Here is a 19,819-nt window from a genome sequence, read left to right as displayed (position 1 = left end):
AGCATATTACCTGAATGCATTTCCAATGAAAAGCCTGTAAAAATAGAAAATTTATTATTAGAATGCTGTTAACAATTGTTGAAGCAGGACTTACCGTCATTTTCAGCCGATTTCCACAGTTTTTTCGGGAAAAATGCAGAAAATTTGTTCATTTCTTAAAATTGTTAGACAAATAAATTAATTATTGACAGCTGATTTATCTCCCTGTTTTGACCTTTTTCAATTGTTCTCTTCATATTTTTAGGCGCATATGAAGTTTGGAAAATATCCCAAAGCCTTCGGGGAGTAACCTTATCGCTATAACAACAACAACAGGGACGCTAACCGCTTTTTGCCATTTTCACCTCGAATTCCAACACCATCTCACATTTTTCTAAAAAAAATACTAACACCATCACATAATTGAACTTTATTTCATTTTATTTCGTTCCCCAAATTTCATTTCGTTTGATTTCACTTAATTCCACGTCATTTCATGTTATCTTATTTAATTTCAATTAATTTCTAGCATTTCATTCCCTTTCATTTCGTTTCACTTCATAATTTCTATTTTTTTAGTTCCATTTCATATAGTTTCATATCATTTCGTTTTATTTCTTTTCATTTCCATATGATTTATATTTTTTCATTTCATTTTATATCATTCCGTTTCATTTCATATAGTTTCATATTTCTTTGTTTCTTTTCCATATAATTTCATTTTATTCTATTTCATTTTATTCCGTTTAATTTCATATAGTTTCATATTTTTTCGTTTCAGTTCATTTTCTTCTGTTTCATTTCACTTTCCGTTTCATTTTATTTTGTTTCATCTTACTTCACTCCATTTCATTTCATTGAATTTATTTTTCTTTTAATTCGTTCCACTCCATTTTTTTATGCCACTTTACTTTATTTAATTTTATTCCATTTCATTCTCTTAGTTTCATTCCAACTTATTTTTGTGTTTACTTTATTTATTTATTTTTTAATTTATTTACTCCAATTAAATCTTCTTTTATTTTTTTATTTTATTTTGTTTTGTTTCATTTTACTTTATTTAATTCTATTTGTTTTAATTTATTTTATGTTATTTTTTGTATCGTTTTCAATTTTATTTCATTTTATTCTATTGTTATTTTATTTAAATTTGTTTTTATTTAAAATGTAAATTATATCAAATTTATATGAAATTTGTAAATGAAAAAGTGTATAAAAAGTATGGAACATTTTTTGGGAATTGTTTGCACAAAAAATATTGAATAAAAAATTTTAAGCATTTTTGTGGAAACTTTTGGAGCATTTGGAATTTTTGGGTATTAGGAAAATGGGTTTTGTATGTTTTAAAGGACGGTCTGACAACACTGCACATTGCTGTTCAAAGCTGTCATTTGCACCTAAAAGTATGCAGTCGTTGCAGACTGACAGCTTACATGTAATATCGGCGCCTCGCCGAACAAAATTATGCAACCTATTATCCAATTTTTTGTGTAGCGTCAATATATGATTACCCAAATTTTTATCCCATCATGGTTGGTAGGGTTGAAGCAGAGATATTATTTCACATACATATATGTAGCCGACAGCTAAGAGCAGAAGTTGTTACTCACACATACACACGCATATAGCTAGAAGAAAAAGATAAAGTACAGATACACACATTGAAAAAGAAGTTGGAGAACCGTGGGTTGACTACAACCGGTAATAACACCGAACTGCTGAGGTTATGGAGTCGGAAGTACTTAATGTGGACCAGTATGTCCTTTCACCCTGATGGGACGAGACGTTAACAAAAAAGAGAAGAACGGAAGACCGAAACCAGTCTCAATATCCGAAATGTCGGCACAAATTTCAGCGCAGATCTCTGCACGCCCTTCTAAAAGGTATCTAAAATGCTTGATATTTAAATAAATGGCTAGTAATTCTCGATCGAATGCGCTATATTTCGTCTCTGATGGAGAAAGCTTTTTCGAATAAAAACCTAATGGCTCAGATGTACTATTAAAATTTTGTTGTATGACACCAACAATTGCCGTATTAGAGGCATCAACATTTAAAGAAAGTTTTGCACCTTTATTAAAATGATTTAATAATACCTTAGATGCAAACTTTTCTTTAATACATTCAAGCCTTTAGTTGATGTATCGTCCCATATTAATGTTTTATCGCGTTTTTTGTTTGTTGTATTAATTAAATCATATATTATATTCGTGTACTCTGCAAGATTTTAAATATACATATGGTAATAGTTTACCATTCCTATAAATTTTTGTGCCTGTTTAATAGTTTTTGGACGTTCAAAATTGCGTAAATTTCTCATCGGATGGCCTGATTCCAGAACTAGAAATATTGTGCCCTAAAAATTCAATGTTGTTAACACCAAAAATACATTTACTTGGTTTAATATCACTGGTTTACAGCCAAAATGCACCAGAGACGCCATTATGAAATTCCTATGTAAAATCACCCTCTGATTTCGAAAATCAAGGGTATTTTTAATTCTATGGTAACGTTTTTGAGATATTTACGAATAACGGTTTTTTTTTTCAAAAAAAATTGGGTCCACTTAATCATATAGAGGGTTGAAGGAGGAAACGATCGAGCACGTTCTGTGCTCGTGCCCTGCACTTGCCAGGCTAAGACTCCAGCTATTAGGAGTGATACAGCTGTCAGATCTAGAAGCAGCAAGTGGATTAAGTTCTAGGAAGCTTCTAGTATTTGCCAAGAGGACGGAGTTATTTTATAACATAGGTCCTGGTTTTTGATAGGGTTTTTGAGTTTGGTCGTTAAAACAAACTTCTGGTAACACTACGGACTCAATCAGTATATGTGAGGTCCTCATGGACCGGCCAGTCCAACCTAACCTAACCTAACCTAATCATATATATCTCAAGAACGAATTGAGCAATTCCAAAACGGTTTGAAGCTTTTAAAAGGTCATAAAAAGTGCATACAACACCTTTTGCTAGACCCTGCAGATTCAAAGATAACGAACAATCATTACGAATTTTTTCCATTTTGTTTGTAAAAATATAAAAAAAATTTTACTTTGCGAGGAAGGATCGCGAAAACTTTTTATTTTTTGCAGATTTGTTTTTTCCCCTTTAAGCTCTGTTTTATTACAAAAAAAATAAGCTTTCATTCAACAAAATCGATGGACTAATACAAAAGCTATAAGCATTCATGTAAATATTCCCATTTAATACTTAAGTACCCTACTGGTACATATGTGTGAGTATTCGTATATCAGTTAGTTAGTTTTTGCAAATTTTTTTGTTTTCTCTCTAAGCTCTGTTTTATTACAAAAAAATAAGCTTTCATTCAACAAAATCGATGGACTAATACAAAATTTATAAGCATTCAAGTAAACATATCCATTTAATACTTAAGTACCCTACTGGTACATATGTGCTAGTATTCGTATATCAGCTAGTTAGCGTTATTAACACATATGTACCAGTAGGGTACTTAAGTATTAAATGGATATATTTAATTTAATGCTTATAACTTTTGTATTAGTTCATCGATTTTGTTGAAACAGAGCTTAGAGAGAAAAAAACAAATCTGCAAAAAATAAAGTTTTCGAGATCTTTCCTCGCAAAGTACAATTTTTTTTATATTTTTACAAACAAAATGGGAAAAATCCGTAATGATTGTTCGTTATCTTTGAATCTGCAGGGCCTAGCAAAAAGTGTTGTATGCACAGTTTATAGAATTTTTATTACCTTTTAAAAGCTTCAAACCGTTTTGGAATTGCTCAATTCGTTCTTGAGATATATATGATTAAGTGGACCCATTTTTTTTTTTTTTTTTTTTTTTTTTGAAAAACCGTTATTTGTAAATATCTCAAAAACGTTACCATAGAATTAAAAATAACCTTGATTTTCGAAATCAGGGGGTGATTTTATATAGGAAGTTCATAATAACGTCTCCGGTGAAGAAAAAAAATTGGAATCTGTGATCCAGTGTATTTAACCCATACTAGTCGTTCGAAAAGTACACGTAGATGTGTTAAATGTTCTTCTTCATTTTCTGGAAGGTTTCTGAAGAATTTCTTAATCCGAAAGGCATACGCAAAAACTCGAACATACCGAAAGGTGTTGTTATTGCCGTTTTGAAAATATCTTCTTTGGGCATGGTATCTGATGGTATGCTTTCACTAAATCAATTTTGAAAAATATATTTTTGTTTCGAATATTCATATTGAAATCGTGTATATGAGGTAAATGATAACAATCAGGTACTGTAATAACATTCTTACTTACTTACTTACTTAATTGGCGCTTAACCGCCTAAACGGTTATGGCCGTCCAACAAGGCGCGCCAGCCGCTCCTTCGCTCCGCCAACTGGCGTCAATTGGTCACACCAAGGCAGTTTAAATCGTTTTCCACCTGGCCCTTCCAACGGAGTGGGGGCCGCCCTCTACCTCTGCTTCCATAGGCGGGTTCCGATAGAAAGCCTTTCTTGGCCGGAGCATCATCTTTCATTCGCATAACATGGCCTAGCCAGCGCAGCCGCTGCGTTTTAATTCGCTGGACTATGTTAATGTCTGTGTATAGCTCGTAAAGCTTATTATTAAATCTTCTTCGGTACTCGCCATCGCCAACGCGTAGAGGTCCATAAATATTTCGAAGAACTTTTCTCTCGAACACTCCCAAAGCCGCTTCATCTGCTGTTGTCATGGTCCATGCTTCTGCCCCATATAGCAGGACGGGTACGATAAGTGACTTGTAGAGTATGATTTTCGTTCGCCGAAAGAGGACTTTACTTTTCAATTGCCTACCTAGTCCACAGTAGCATTTATTGGCAATATTGATTCTTCGCTGGATTTCAGTGACGATGTTTGTTGCTAGTGTTGATGCTGGTTGCCGAATAAACGAAGTCTTTTACTATTTCGAAATTATGGCTGCGAACAGTAGCGTGGTTGCCAAGGCGCGTATGTAATAACATTCAATCTACGGAAATCACCACAAGGACGCCAGTCGTTAACATTCTTTTTTGGTACTAAATGCAATGGAGATGCTACTGAGGAATTTGAGGGTCTACAAATTCCAGTGTTTAGTAGAAAATCGAACTCGGTTTTGACCACTAAATTTAATTGGATCCAAGCGCCTGGGCTTAGAAAAAGGAAGGTTTCGTTCAGCAACAAGTCTGTGGACCGTAGTATGCTTAACTAGCTTCGAGTAAATTGGTTCAGCTATCAATGATGGAAAACTTTTTAATAATTTTGCTTATTTGTTATCTACAGAGAAAATTTTCGGACGAGGAACATTACAGAAATATGAGATCGTGTCCACTGAAAGATTTATCAATGGGCAACTAAACGTTTATTTTTGATATCAATAAGCAGGCCATATTTACATAAAAAATCAGCACCAATTATTGGTTTCGCTATGTCAGCTATTAAAAATATAAAAGGAAATTCGCGTCTCAAACCTAAATTTATATTCAAAATCTTTTTTCCATATGTCGAAATTGTAGAACCATTAGCTGCTGTTAAAATAATATCGGATTTATTTTTCCTTAAAAATTTTGAAACAGGCAAAACTGAAAATAGAATAAGAAAATTAAGTTTATTATCCCTATCATATATAAACAAGCGACGAGTAGATACTTCAAAATGTCCATTGTTTGTCGCTGCAACAACAGACGAAGTTAGTTTGTTGAACTATTATTCTTTGAAAAAGCACAAGGTTGTTCACATTTTTTAGCCTTGTTACCGAATCTATAATGATACCATCATACTCAATTCTGATTATCGCGAGAATTTGATCTATCCCTTAATGGACTTCTTAATCTACTTCTACTAGTCGAACAAGATCTTGAAAAAATTTGGTGTATTTCTTTCTTAATTTCTGATAATTCCAAAGATAATTTTTCAAAATTTTTGCACATTATACTAATCGTTTGAACCAAATTACATATTAATGCATTTTCGCTTTTTGAATTTTGAAAATTATTGATAGAAGCAATGTCGTTTTTATTGATAACCTCCCATACGTTATCAGCTAATTTCAGTAATTCATTTATGTTAATTAAAATTACATTTAAATTCTTTGGTAGTTTTCTCATCCAAAGTTTCTTAAGAACTTTTTGGCTGAAGTTAGGTCCAGAGAGTATTGCTAAATACCGATAAAATTCAAATGGTTTGCGATCTCCCATCACAGAATTTGATAAAACTCCATCTAATTTGGCATTCTCACTTAAAGAATGTCGTTCAATCAAAATCTGCTTTATGCAGAGAATTTATTTATCTCAGGAGGATTTTGAACGAAATCTAAAATTGTCATAATAACATCCTGAAGAAGTGCAATTATGACGTATTCATATTTTGTCACTTCCTGAGTTATATTCTTCCTATTGAATTGAATTTCGGTATGGATGAACCATGCCTCTGGGCAATTCGTCCAAAATTGGGGAAGCTTAAGAGAGGTTGCAAAAATTGCATTACTGTTTTGATTCGCATATGGATTTATAAATTAGTTTTGAAAATTATCATTTTGCAAATCGATAAGCGAATCGTTCTGCCGATGTGTTGGTGTAGATGTATGTGTGCTGTGTGGTGGAGAGTGAAACATAACTATTTAAAACGAAATAATTAAAACAAATAAAATATAATTGTTGTTATATCGGCCTACTGATTTGTAAGATCGCGGGTTCGAATCGAGCTCAAGGCCTAACAATAATTATTTTATCATTATTATTGTTATGATAGATTTTTTCTTAATTGAAAGAAATTGTTAAATTAGAATAGATGAAAGAAAAAATTTTAGGCAAGTGCCAAAGCTCGTTGTATAGATCCATTTCGGGAACTGCTAAATTCCTTCATCGGCAACGTTTAGCAGTTTCCGAAATGGATCTATACAACGAGCTTTGGCAGTTGTCTAAAAATTTTTTCTTTCTTCTATTCTAATTTAAAAATTTTTTCAATTAAGAAAAAATTTATCATAACAATAATAATGATAAAATAATTATTGTTAGGCTTGAGCTCGATTCGAACCCGCGATCGTACAAATAAAATATATATATATATACCTATACCTATATGATTTTAATAAATAAAATACAATTTTACTCGCTCCTTTCAACGTCGCACAAAATTCCTCTTTCTTCTCACTTCTAAATTGCCGTCTTCTCTTCCTGATTAATTTCGATCTGTTATTTACTTAATGAATTTTTTATAGATTAATGCTTATAATGCGTAGGATCACAATTTCGGTTGGATGAGCGCTCGTCCGCATTAAATTTAACTTTTTATTGGTATAGTAGATCTTTACTCACTGCGTTACTAATAACCTCTTAATAGAACAATAGTATGTAATGAAGATGCGGTTCCTAAAAATGGAAATTTGCAATGGCTTTTGTTGGTGATACATGGTGTAGATGTTAGGCAATGAATTTTATTTGTATGTTAGGCAATATCTTCTGTTGGTTATATTCACTCAAATTTAAGAATTTGTGAGCTTCGAATGAAATTGATCGGACAAACGTAAAATCTCCAGTAAGCGCAGAAATTCGCACAAGTTGTCTCCTCATGCTGATTAACAACTTTGTATATGTATATATTAATATATGATATATATATGTATATTCATATATGAACAATTATTTTATCATGATGGTGCTTAAATACGAGGCTTTAAAAGGGATGGAGGCTCTGATTGATTGACAGTAAAGAGATAAAATAGTGAATACTGTCGCTCTCCCTCTTTTTCTTTTAATCGTGTTCCAAATCAGCACTTGTATAAGTCTAGTACCGTTATTATAATCGGGTTTACACTTTAACCTAAAATTAAATCAATTATAAGCACGTCGTTGTTATTTGGCTAACTTAATATATTTAGCAATAGTTTATTATTCTAACACTTGCAAATTACAATTTCTTCACCTCTTGCGGAAAATGCAACATTAATAGCAACGTAAAAAGGAAAAAACGAAATTTTTTTACTAGTCTCCTTCACAAATTTTTTTGTTTCTACTTTTAAGTTCTGCTTCTTTAATTAGTAGGTCGCCAGTGTGATGATTTCCATAAATAATTAAAAATTATTAAGTTAGTCTTATAAAAATCGATGTGTTTTATTAATGAAAATTTTTGAAATATAGAAATTGAAAACAAATATTTAAATGACTTGATAAATATTAAAACAATTCAAAGTAAAAACAGAAGTTGAGTTGTATTAAAGTTAAAACATTAAAACTAATATAATAAAAGTACCCTACATCAGGTTTTTTGTGATTTCCAAAATGTTATATATATAAAAAGTGGGCGTGGTTATCATCCGATTTCGGTGAAGAAATCTCAATATTTACTCAAGTTATCGTGTTAACGGACAGACGGACGGACGGACGGACATGGCTCAATCAAATTTTTTTTCGATACTGATGACTTTGATATATGGAAGTCTATATCTATCTCGTTTCCTTTATACCTGCCCAACCATATGTTATCCAATCAATGTTATAATACCCTGTGCACAAGTACAGCTGGGTAAAAAAGCAATAGCAGTGCGAAGGTGAAAAAAACACACAAAACAAAAGCAATGCTAATAGCGGTAATGCTAGTATTGGTGTGTTGGCCGCGGAAATCAGTGCACTCAAAACTGCTGATTGTTCTTATGTTATCAACCCGAACAACAACAATAATATTGTGATGAATATTAGCATCACTAAGTGATACTCACATCCCTAAGGTTATTAAATAAAGGCACAACAACAATAAAGCAAGCAACCACTCCTGTGTACGTAAACAAATAAATCATCATTTACTTACTCACTTACATACAAGGCAACGGAGAGATTCGCACAAACACATGTAATCATCAGCCGAAATAATACTCACATTTACAACACGCATATGGTTACAAACTACAAATATACCTGTATATGGTTGATAATCAAGCATGAAGTTCGAGAAATTACTAGACCTTAGTAGAAATATGCGAATGAAGCAACGGAGAGCATAAAAGCAGAGCAGCTGAGTAGTCAATAATCAGTTTTGATTTAAGCACGCTTCCAAGATGGAAGCACAGTAGGTACGCATTTCAGAAATGTCGTCGCAAATGTCATCTGAACTGGAGTCGTAGGAGACACACATAACATCGAAGATCGAAGCACAAGAAACGCGTATTTCAGAAATGTCGACACAGATTACATCAAAGATGGAAACGCAACTGAAAGAACAAGAGACACGCATAACAGTATAACTCGAAGCACAAGAGGCGCGAATATCATCAAAACTCGAAGCGCGTATGAGCGAGAAAATAACGCAGTTTGAGGAAAAAATCGAGGCCGAGGTAGATGCTTTGAGAGGTCGTATACAGGAGTTGCAACTAAATCGCCAGCTGTTTCAGCAAGCAATACGAAGGTAAAAACTCCATCTTTTGACGGCTCTGTTCCTTTCCAGGTATTAAAGCTTCAATTGAGAAGACGGCAGCAGAGAACAACTGAAATGCGGATGATAAAGTTGCTGCACTGCTCGTGGCATTGAATGGCCTGCAGCTGAAATCTTACAGACGATTCCCGAGGGAGAGCGGAACAACTACGAAACTTTGATGAGTGCTCTAGAGAGGCAATACGGTAGCGAACACAGGAAGCAGATATACCAAAAGGGTTGCAAAACCTCTACCAAAAAGCTAATGGGACTTTGCAGGAGTTTGCGTCAGATGTCGAAAGGCTTACACATTTGGCGAATGCCGACGCAACCGTGGAATACACCGAAAGGGTAAAAATTCAGAGCTTTATAAATAGCATACGGGACGTCGAAACGAAGCGAGCCACATACGCAAACCCAAAGCCAACATTCGCAGAAACGGTATCACAGACTCAGGAAACTGCCTCACTATTGAATAAACCAGCATACAAAGCTCATCGTGTGGAAGTGGAAAGGCCAGATTGGATAGACACAATTTTGGAAGCACTGAAGGGATCACAACAGAAAAATGCCGGAATTATGAAATGTTGCAAGTGCGGCAACCCAGGTCACATTGCACGTCATTGCAGCACCGGTCCCAATAGTTCCAACAATGTGGGGGGCCGTAAACGCAGAGCTGAAGGAGATGAGCAAATCTCCAAGTCCACTCAATCGTTAACTAAAGCGAGTCAGCAGCAAGGGGCGACAGCTGCTCCATAATCTCTATCTCGCAAATTGGAAGAAGGTCAAACAATCTTACTGTCGGAGGACATGTGGATGGAAAGGAACGTTTACTGACTGTAGATACGGTTGCATTTCATTCCATCATTCGAGCGGATTTAGTCAAAAAGAAGATAAGACCATTGCATGTAGCAAGATTGCGTACAGCCACTGGAGTAGACGCCACGGTTCTAGGAGAAGTAGCATGTGAAGTCGCAATTTGGAACGTCAGGGTGGTACACAATTTTATAGTGGCAGAGATTGATGATGAAATGATAATTGGAGTGGACTTCTTAATCGACCAAGGCATCAAGATCGATATGCAAAGCAAGATGATGCGGTATAAGAACATGGATGTGCCACTTAATTTCGGCTACGAGAGAGGCTACAGCAGTAAACGAGTGTTGGTGGAAAAGAGTCAGCAAATACCACCAAAATCAGAAGCAGTCATCTGGGCAAAGGTTGATGGAGAATGTGGGACAAACAAATTGTGGGTTGTTGAAGAAGCAAACAAATCAACACCGAATGTACTTGTAGGAAAAACCCTGGCTATAACAAAACAAGATGGACGTATTCCGGTAAGAGTACTCAATGAGTTCAAGTTACCACTCAAACTGACGAAGATATTGGGAAGATGCCAAGAGGCTGAGGTAGTTATTAACTGTGAACAGCTCCAGGAAAACGTTTCAGCAAGCAAGATGAATATTTCAAATGACATCACGGCATGGACGGAGGGACTAGAGGAAGACTATCAAAGGAAAGCAAAACAATTGCTTGTTTTGCGTGGACTACCGCAAGTTGAACGGCGTTATGAAAAAGGATAGCTACCCATTGCCAAGAATTGACGATACTCTGGAGTCGCTATCTGGTGCGAAATGGTTTTCCACACTGGACTTGAAAAGCGGCTACTGGCAAGTGGAGGTGAAGGAGGAAGACAAAGCCTTCAGTGTCGGTGATGGTCTTTGGCAATTTACAGTGATGCATTTTGGACTTTGTAATGCACCAGCTACTTTTGAGAGACTCATGGACCAGGTACTGAAAGGACTACATTGGAAAACATGCTTGGTGTACCTGGACGACATCATCGTATTGGGTAAGAACTTTGGTGAACATCTTAAGAACTTGGAGGAAGTTTTCCAGAGAATATCTGGCGCTGGTCTGAAACTAAGTCCCAAAAAGTGTTCGCTGTTTAAAAAGGAAGTGCATTATTTGGGTCACAAGGTAACGACAGAGGGCATCTGCACTGCGAATGAAAAGATAGAAGCTGTAAAGGATTGGCCAAGACCACAGAACTTGCATGAATCAAGAAGTTTCCTTGGGCTGGGCAAATATTACCGTTGGTTTGTACCAAACGTTGCCAGCGTAGCCCATAGCCTCCACGACCTTACAAGAAAAAATAAAGCGTTTGAATGGAAGAAGTGGCTTTCCAAACATTGAAAGAGCGTTTGTGCACTGCCCCCAACGTTGGCATATCAGAGTCCAGGAGCAACGTTTATTCTAGATACAGATGCGAGTGGATATGCTATAGGAGGCGTCTAATCACAACTGGTTGATGGACAGGAGAAGGTAGTTGCATATTACAGAGAGCTGTTGGCATTGGTAGACTGCATTAAACATTTTCACAAGTACCTCTACGGGCAGCGATTCCGCGTCAGGACAGATTACGCAGCGTTGAAATGGCTCCTGCAGTTCCATCATCCGGAAGGTCAATTGGCACGGTGGATCGAGCGACTCCAAAGCTATGACTTTTCCTTTGAGCATCGAAAGGTAGTACCTATGAAAATGCTGATGCAATGTCACGAAGATCATGTAGTTTGGAATGCAAACACAGTTCAAAAGGATTCCTGACTTGCTCAGCGAGCTGCATAATGGTCCAAGCGGAGGTCATCTTGGAATCACGACGCTAGAGAAAATTAAGGAGAGATTCTATTGGGTTGGTTGCCGTCAGTCGGTCACCGAGTGGATTGCCAACTGCGAGGTTTGCAGCAGAGCGAAAGGGCTCACAACACAAAGTCACGGTCAGATGAAGCGGTATATTTCAGGTGCTCCATTTGAAAGGATCGCCATGGATGTCGCAGGTCTATTTCCTACTAGCAACCGCGGAAACAAATACGTACTGGTGGGTATGGATTATTTCAGTAAATGGCCAGAGGTAGCAGAAGTGGTTACAAACGATTGGGTTGCAAGGTATGGTGTACCAATGGAGTTACATTCTGACCAAGGCAGGAATTTTGAATCAGCGGTGTTTCAAGAAATATGTAAGAAATTGGGCATTCGAAAAACACCGACAACTGCATTGCGTCCTCAGTCCGATGGTATGGTAGAACGATTCAATAGAACCTTGGAGGAGCACTTAAGGAGAGTAGTCAACAAGTTCCATAAAGAGTGGGATACACACATATCATTATTCTTGATGGCTTACCGATCGGCAGTGCATGAGACAACGGGCCAAACTCCTGCAAAGGTAATTTTTGGCAATGGCCTTGGACTGCCAGCTGATTTGAAGTTTGGGATAGATGCCGATGCGGAGAGAAGTGTCAAGAAATCCACTGGTGTCTTGGAAGAAGAGATGAGAGAAACACACGATCTTGTAAGGCAACGAACAAAGATTATGAGTGACAAGATGAAAGCCAGATACGAAAAGCAATTAATTCGGAAGGTTTTCAGGAAGGAGATTTGGTGCTGTTATACAACCCACAACGAAAAAAAGGTTTGTCCCCGAAATTGCAGTGTAATTGGTAAGGCCCATACAAAGTTGTAAAACGGATCAACGATGTAGTTTACCGCATACAAACATTTGGCAAACCAAGAACCAAAATGAAAGATGTTCATTTGGAAAGGCTGGCAGCGTTTAGATCAGGAAATTTGTCTGATCGGGACGATCAGATTAAGGTGAAGGGCAGTGTGACGAATATTAGCATCACTAAGTGATACTCACATCCCTAAGGTTATTAAATAAAGCCACAACAACAATAAAGCAAGCTGCCACTCCTGTGTACGTAAACAAATCAATCATCATTTACTCACATACATACCAGGCAACGGAAAGATACGCACAAACACGTGTTATCATCAGCCGAAATAGTGTAGCATTATGCATGGCGCCCTCTTATGTCAATACGTTTGTAGCATTATGCATCATGCTCTCCTACGCCAATGCACTTTTTATGCAGACCACACACAGTCATATTGCAGTCACAATACAATATCGACCTATGTACATACGTTATGATAACCCCAACACAGCGGAAGTTCAACATCACATACAATTGCCGACTGCAAGAACTATATCCGATTACATTTAACTGGCGCATTGACCAATCTCTTAATGGCGTGACCGAACGCCAATGACAGTTTGTCAATATGCCTGCCAAAATATCTGCACAATAACAAATTTCTAAAATTAGGACGAATAATATGCTGACACAAAATATGTGTGTCAAGGATGTACATACCTTTAGCTTGTAAGTATTAATGTAATTATGTATGTGCAAAATAGAAAATTTTGTATAAATAGTAAGGCATTTCTACAATAAAGGCAATAACTTTTTGATGCTACACTTCGGCGTTCTTCATTATTTATTTTAAAGATTACATGGCGATCCTGCCAGTTCGATCTGCAATAAGCATAAAATCTGCTGACCAAGCAAAAATTGCTTAAAAGATTTAGCTGCTCAGAGATCCTGCCAAGGATTTTTTTTTTTCGAAAAGTATAAAAATTAATAACCTTGCCATCCTGCCAAAAGTTGAATTTTAAAATACGCTGAAGGATCCTGAAATAATAAAATAAGCAAATACAAAGAATTACAACTGACATTCCAGCACGAATACAATAGAATCAAATCAAATATCAGCATGTTATCAACAAAATGACGAAGGGCATTACAAAACAGATGTTCATGGAGAAAAAACAATACTACTAATGCATAAATAGAGTGGAACAGTATCCCAGACTGGCAGCAAAACAGGATTGGTAGCAAGAGGATCAAATATTATTTAGAATACGATAAGTATAGAGTTTAGAACAAATTGAGCGGCCTTATGGACTCTAAACCATTAGCAAAAACTTTTGTTTTTGCTTTGAATTTTTTTTTTAATTAGGACTAGGTGAATTAAGTCAAAAAATTTAAGTAAAATGAAAAGACTAAATGTTAAAATTTAAAGAAAAATGTATTGAAAAAAAGAATTTATTAAAAATTAAAATTCAAAATGTCAGTTAGTTAAACCAGTAAATTGGAATGCTTGGTCCTCATACAACTCCTTAAATTGCAAGAATTTTTTGAAAAAAAAAAAGATTTATTTAAATTTTTACTATTGCAAATTTTTACTATGGAAATTAAAAAAAAGCCACAACTATTTCCATATTTGAGTTAATAGTAATTGAGTAAATTAAAATGCAGAGGGACTTTTCGAAATTCCCCCTCCAATGGTGGGAAGAAAATACTCAAAAAACTAGGGAGGAATAAAGTTTTAGATATTTTTTTAAAATTAGTTAAATAAAAATGAAATAAAATCGCCTAGGAATAGATTTTTAGATATTTTTTTTAAAATTAGTTAAAAGAAAAAAAACTATACTAAATTTTTGAAATGTTAAATATTTTAACCTAAATAAAAATATTTTTAAGAAATTTAAAAATTTTAGAGTAATAATTTTTATAATACAAAAGTTAAAAATAAAATGGATAAAGAAAGAAACCTTATTTACTGAAACAGGAAAGTAATTACATAAGTTTCAAAATGTCTTGGTGGGCAAAAATAACCCAAGCCATTATGATAGCCATAGCTACGAAATAGGCAAAGGAAACTCTGAAACGTCAGAGAATAGAATTGTAAAATATGAGCCACCAGACCAAGTGGACACAAAAACCACTCAAAACATCACAGACATTTGGCTAGGTGCTCTAATATGCACAATAGGGCTGATAATTGTGCAGTTTATGGTACCCACCGAAATTTGGGCCTTTTTTTCGAGTGAGATATCAAAAGACGCGTATTCACATCTAGATTAAGAATCCGAAAGCGGATGTTAACTTTTTTTATCCGTTTAAAAGTGATCCGCGAAAACCAGGTTTGTGTGATACATATTGCTCCCGCACGCTTACAATATTTTAAGCGCACACATCACTTTACTTTTTATATTAAGTATATTAACATAATCTAACTTGCACGAATTAACGAAAAATTATGTTAAATTTCACTAATTTACTTATAAAATATCAAAACCAATATTGCAACAAATTACTGTCGAAATGAAAACACATGAAAGTGAACAGTGTTGCCAGCTCAGCAACGCTGGTGATTACTTTTGTTGTTCTCTGTTAGGATTAATACATGGCGGTGGCGGCTTAACATAAATTTAAATAAACATACAATTACATTGTTTTTGTAATTTACTGAATATGTTGCAATTTAATATATTAAAATAGAAGAGAATACGTCTTCAATTTATCGAAATAAAGAGATGCTGGCAAATATTTGGAATTTTTATTTTGGAAAAAGTGTAGAATACATACATTTGTCAAAAAAAAAAAATAAAAAAATCGGACTTTATAGAAATTTTTATGCTGATTCCAACGGTATATTTCTTTTTTAGTGCAAATGAAAGGTTTGGGGGTAATTCCATGTCAAAAGGCGAAATTATGAATTTTTCAAATCAAAATATCTCCGAAACTAGTGGATTGATTTCAAAAATTAAAAAATCGAAAAATAACTTATAAAAATACCTTTCATCTGATGTATACATATCTTTAACTTTTCTAGTCTTTATTTACCAAAAATTTGAAAACTTTTTTTGGTGGCGATGCACAGTAATTCTGCGTAGAATACTTTTCTGCATAGGCGGCCTTCGGCCGCGCTTATAAAAAATCACCCTGGGCTACGCCATGCCAAGTCCGGGTGTGTGGTATAACCGTGGCTACCGCCACGGTGATGTCCTTCTGCGTAGTACACCCTTCTGCGTAGGCGGCCTATGGCCGCGCTTTAAAAAAATTACCCTTAGACGATCCAACACCGGCTACGCCATGCACAGTAATTCTGCGTACAACATTGACGGGTTTGTTTGGAGGTGAGTTTTTATTTTAGTTTTATTGTTGCCGGTGTCGGATCGGTTAAGGGTAATTTTTTTAAAGGTGTTCTACGCAGAATTACTGTGCATGGCGTACCCGGTGTTGCATCGGTTAAGGGTAATTTTTTTAAAGGTGTTCTACGCAGAATTACTGCGCATGGCGTAGCCGGTGTTGGATCGGCTAAGGGTTATTTTTACAAAGTGCGGCCGAAGGCCGCCTACGCAGAAGAGTGTACTACGCAGAAGGACATCACCAGCGTTTTTGAGCTGGCAACACTATTCACTTTCATGTGTTTTCATTTCGACAGAAATTTGTTGCAATATTTGTTTTGATATTTTATAAGTAAATTAGTGAAATTTAACATAATTTTTTCGTTAATTCGTGCAAGTTAGATTATGTTAATATACTAAATATAAAAAGTAAAGTGATGTGTGCGCTTAAAAGATTGTAAACGTGCGGGAACAATATGTATCACACGAACCTGTTTTTCGCGGATAACTTTTAAACGGGTAAAAAAAGTTAACTTCCGCTAATTCGGATTCCTAATCTAGACGTGAATACGTGTCTTTTGATACCTCACCCGAAAATTTTGGCCCAAATTTCGGTGGATACCATAAACTGCACTACTACCATAGGGCTATTAATCATTGCAATAACCGCTATATGAAAATATATGAAATTTAAATATAGACAATTGAATAACAACAGCGCGTCTAAAAATTTTTGTTCCTTCTGCCCAAATTTTCAAACTCAAAGCTGAGGAAGAGCAAAAAATAATTCAAGTAAACCCCAAATAGTAAACTACAAAATGTCGCAATCGACAGTAAAGGCAGCACCACTAGCCCTACCCCAATTGAACAGCAATTCAAGAATTTGCATAATTTTACAATTCACAATAGTAGTTTCTAGGGAAGTATGCAAAATATTAAAATACTAAAAAAACCAGCTAATAAGAACAACAAAAAATGAAGAAAAAGTCACAAAGAGAACATATAAAAATATACAAAGCGCTATATAAATTTGCAGCAAAAAGACATGTCGTGCTCCTTTTCATAGAAGAATGGTAGCGTAAGAAAAACAAGCAACCTGATTGTTAGTGATAAGAATGACTTAGGGCAATTGCTTATCAGGCTGTGCCTGCAATCTAGGACTTGTAAAGAATAAAAAACACAGTTGTCCTGAGGGACAAATTGGTGAAAAATACTTGAATATATACTGCAGTAGGCGCATTTATAAATTAAAAAGGTATCCGAGTTCTCAAAGATCAAATAATTCCATTAACTCTAGAAGTTATGCAAGTATTTGTCACTTCCGGTAAAAAATTAAATAATTCTTCATTAATATCATGACGATTCTGTCTTGGTGGCCGCCGCAGAAATTGTATGACACACATAAGATCAAAAATATATTGCCGGAAAATAGGAAAAATATGAAAAAGATGAAAAGAAAATTCAAGGATAGAAAAAATTTGTTGCATCCACTGTACCTTCCTTCTACTCACTAGCTGAACTACTACTTCTAATACATAACTACCTTGCTCTTCCATCAATTACACCCCCTAAATTCTGCGTATAGTTCATTAAAAATGTCTCACTTTATGGCCCGGTTTCACCAACTCGACTTAACTTAGTTAAGTCATATTTTTTAATTTTTCTGTTTCACCACCAATGCTTAACTAAATCGCAAATTAGCCTACCTGTCAGCTGGCTTATTCTCGACTTTCAACAGTGTTGCTGTAGTACAAATTTTGAGTCGAATTAAATGGCACTATTTATACTTATTTCATTATGCAAATATAGCAACCCCGCTATTGTTGACATCTGCAATTTCTTTGAAGTGGCTTATTTTATTTGTATTCTCGGTGGAAAATTTATAAAAAATTTAATGGATCTTCGAGATTCTGGCGAAAGTGAGTGCGACTTTGAAGCTCTGTAGGTAATCGTGCTGCGACGAAAAAGAAAAATTAAAGAGCGTCCTGACTTTTTTCTTCATTATGACGATGTTGACTTTCGCGAACGATTTCGTATGTGCAAAGATGCTGCTTGGTTTGTTTTTTCTTTAATAAAAGACAAAATTTATCTTGGAGCACGGTAAGTTTACATCATATTTTATAAATGTTGCCCTAAATTACTTCTTCGTTTACAGCAACAACGCAATGCAGCCACATCAAATGTTTTTCATCGCACTCCGGTTCTATGCTTCAGGATCTTTTCAGCAAATTGTGTCAGACCTTTCCGGAGTTTCAAAAGCAAGTGCCTCACGCGCAATTGCGCTAGTTTCCTACCATCTAGCATCCTTGCGACCAGATTTTGTGAAATTTCCTCAAACGGAACAGGAGCGCTTGGAAACACAGGCTGCTTTTAAAGAAAAGGCAAATTTTCCGCGTGTAATTGGGGCAATGGACCGCACCCATGTTAAAATCAATTCCCCAGGTGAATATGCGTCAATAGTAATTGGAAAACAATATCTCTATATTAATTTATAAACGCTTCCCAAGGCAGCCGGTTCTGTCCGGCTGTCATTTCAGTGTAATCCCATTTAATCTGTTGCGTCCCTCCCACAAATTGTCATCCTCCCAGCAGATCCTTGCAGCGGAGTAAAAATCTAGTTGTGGGGTCGACTGCTAATACGCTACCAAAAATATCGAGAGAGGTATCAAAAGACGCGTATTAATCTCGAAAATAATAATCCGAAGGCGGAAAATAAAAATGTTATCTCAGTTCGCAGATATTTGCAGTTGAAGTTGGCGATTTTCATGTGGTTGTTGTAATGTTGGTGTACCCACAAAAAAAATTGTGAACATAAGTGTTTTGCGCGGACGATAACCACGGACAATAACCACGCCCACTTGTTCAAAATTGAAAATTTATAAAAATGGAAAAAATGAGATAATTCAATAACAAGGTAGTGAAATTTGCTAGGTGGATTTGTTTTATGACGCAAAACATAAATTCCCAAAAAGATTGGTATATGGGCATGGCAAAACCCACATTTAGAAGAAGAAAATTTGGAAGTTTAAAAAGCCGTAAATTAAAAGCCGTTAAAGATATTATATTTGCTTTGCAAATGAACAAGAGTGCCTGAAAGCCACTCCTACTTCAGCGTTTCAATTGCATAGCTGGGTATGTAATGTTTGGTTTCACCCGAACTTAGACCTTCTTACTTGCTTTTTAGTTTTGATTTTGCTCTGAAAAGTGTTAACACTGCACTAAATTTTTTTGTGTGAAGTTATCATAAATAATAGCTTAAGAGAAAAGTTAATAATTAATAATTATTTCAACTGAATTTTTTCTGTTTTTCACAACAAAAAGTGAAACTGTATCCTATAGTTGCAGAGAGGTCATCTTTTGCATCGTGCTCCTTTTTAGTTTTTCCTACAAATTGGCGGGACGGGACCTACTTGTTTTATGCCGACCCCGAACGGTATCTGCGAGGCAGATGAGTTTTCACTGAGAGCTTTTCATGGCAGAAATACACTCGGATTTGCATGTGGTCGTTGTAATGTTGTCGTCTCCAAACCGGTGTTGGACCCACCCAGGGTAATTTTTTATAAGTGCGGCCGTAGGCCGCCAATGCATAGGTGTTCTGCGCAAAAATACGATGGATCTCACCCCCGGTTTCGGAGGGAACAGCGGGTCATTTTCG

The 19,819-nt window shown here is 35.6% G+C and overlaps 1 pseudogene; it reads right to left on the bottom strand.

The window, feature by feature from the left end:
• Positions 1-19,819, bottom strand: part of LOC137245942 (importin-11 pseudogene) — a 195,904-nt pseudogene that overhangs the window by 94,145 nt on the left and 81,940 nt on the right.

This window comes from Eurosta solidaginis, chromosome 3 (assembly GCF_040869045.1).
Source record: "Eurosta solidaginis isolate ZX-2024a chromosome 3, ASM4086904v1, whole genome shotgun sequence".
Lineage (NCBI taxonomy): Eukaryota > Metazoa > Arthropoda > Insecta > Diptera > Tephritidae > Eurosta > Eurosta solidaginis.
Note: the sequence above shows the minus strand (reverse complement) of the source record. Positions and strands in the feature narration are given on the sequence as shown.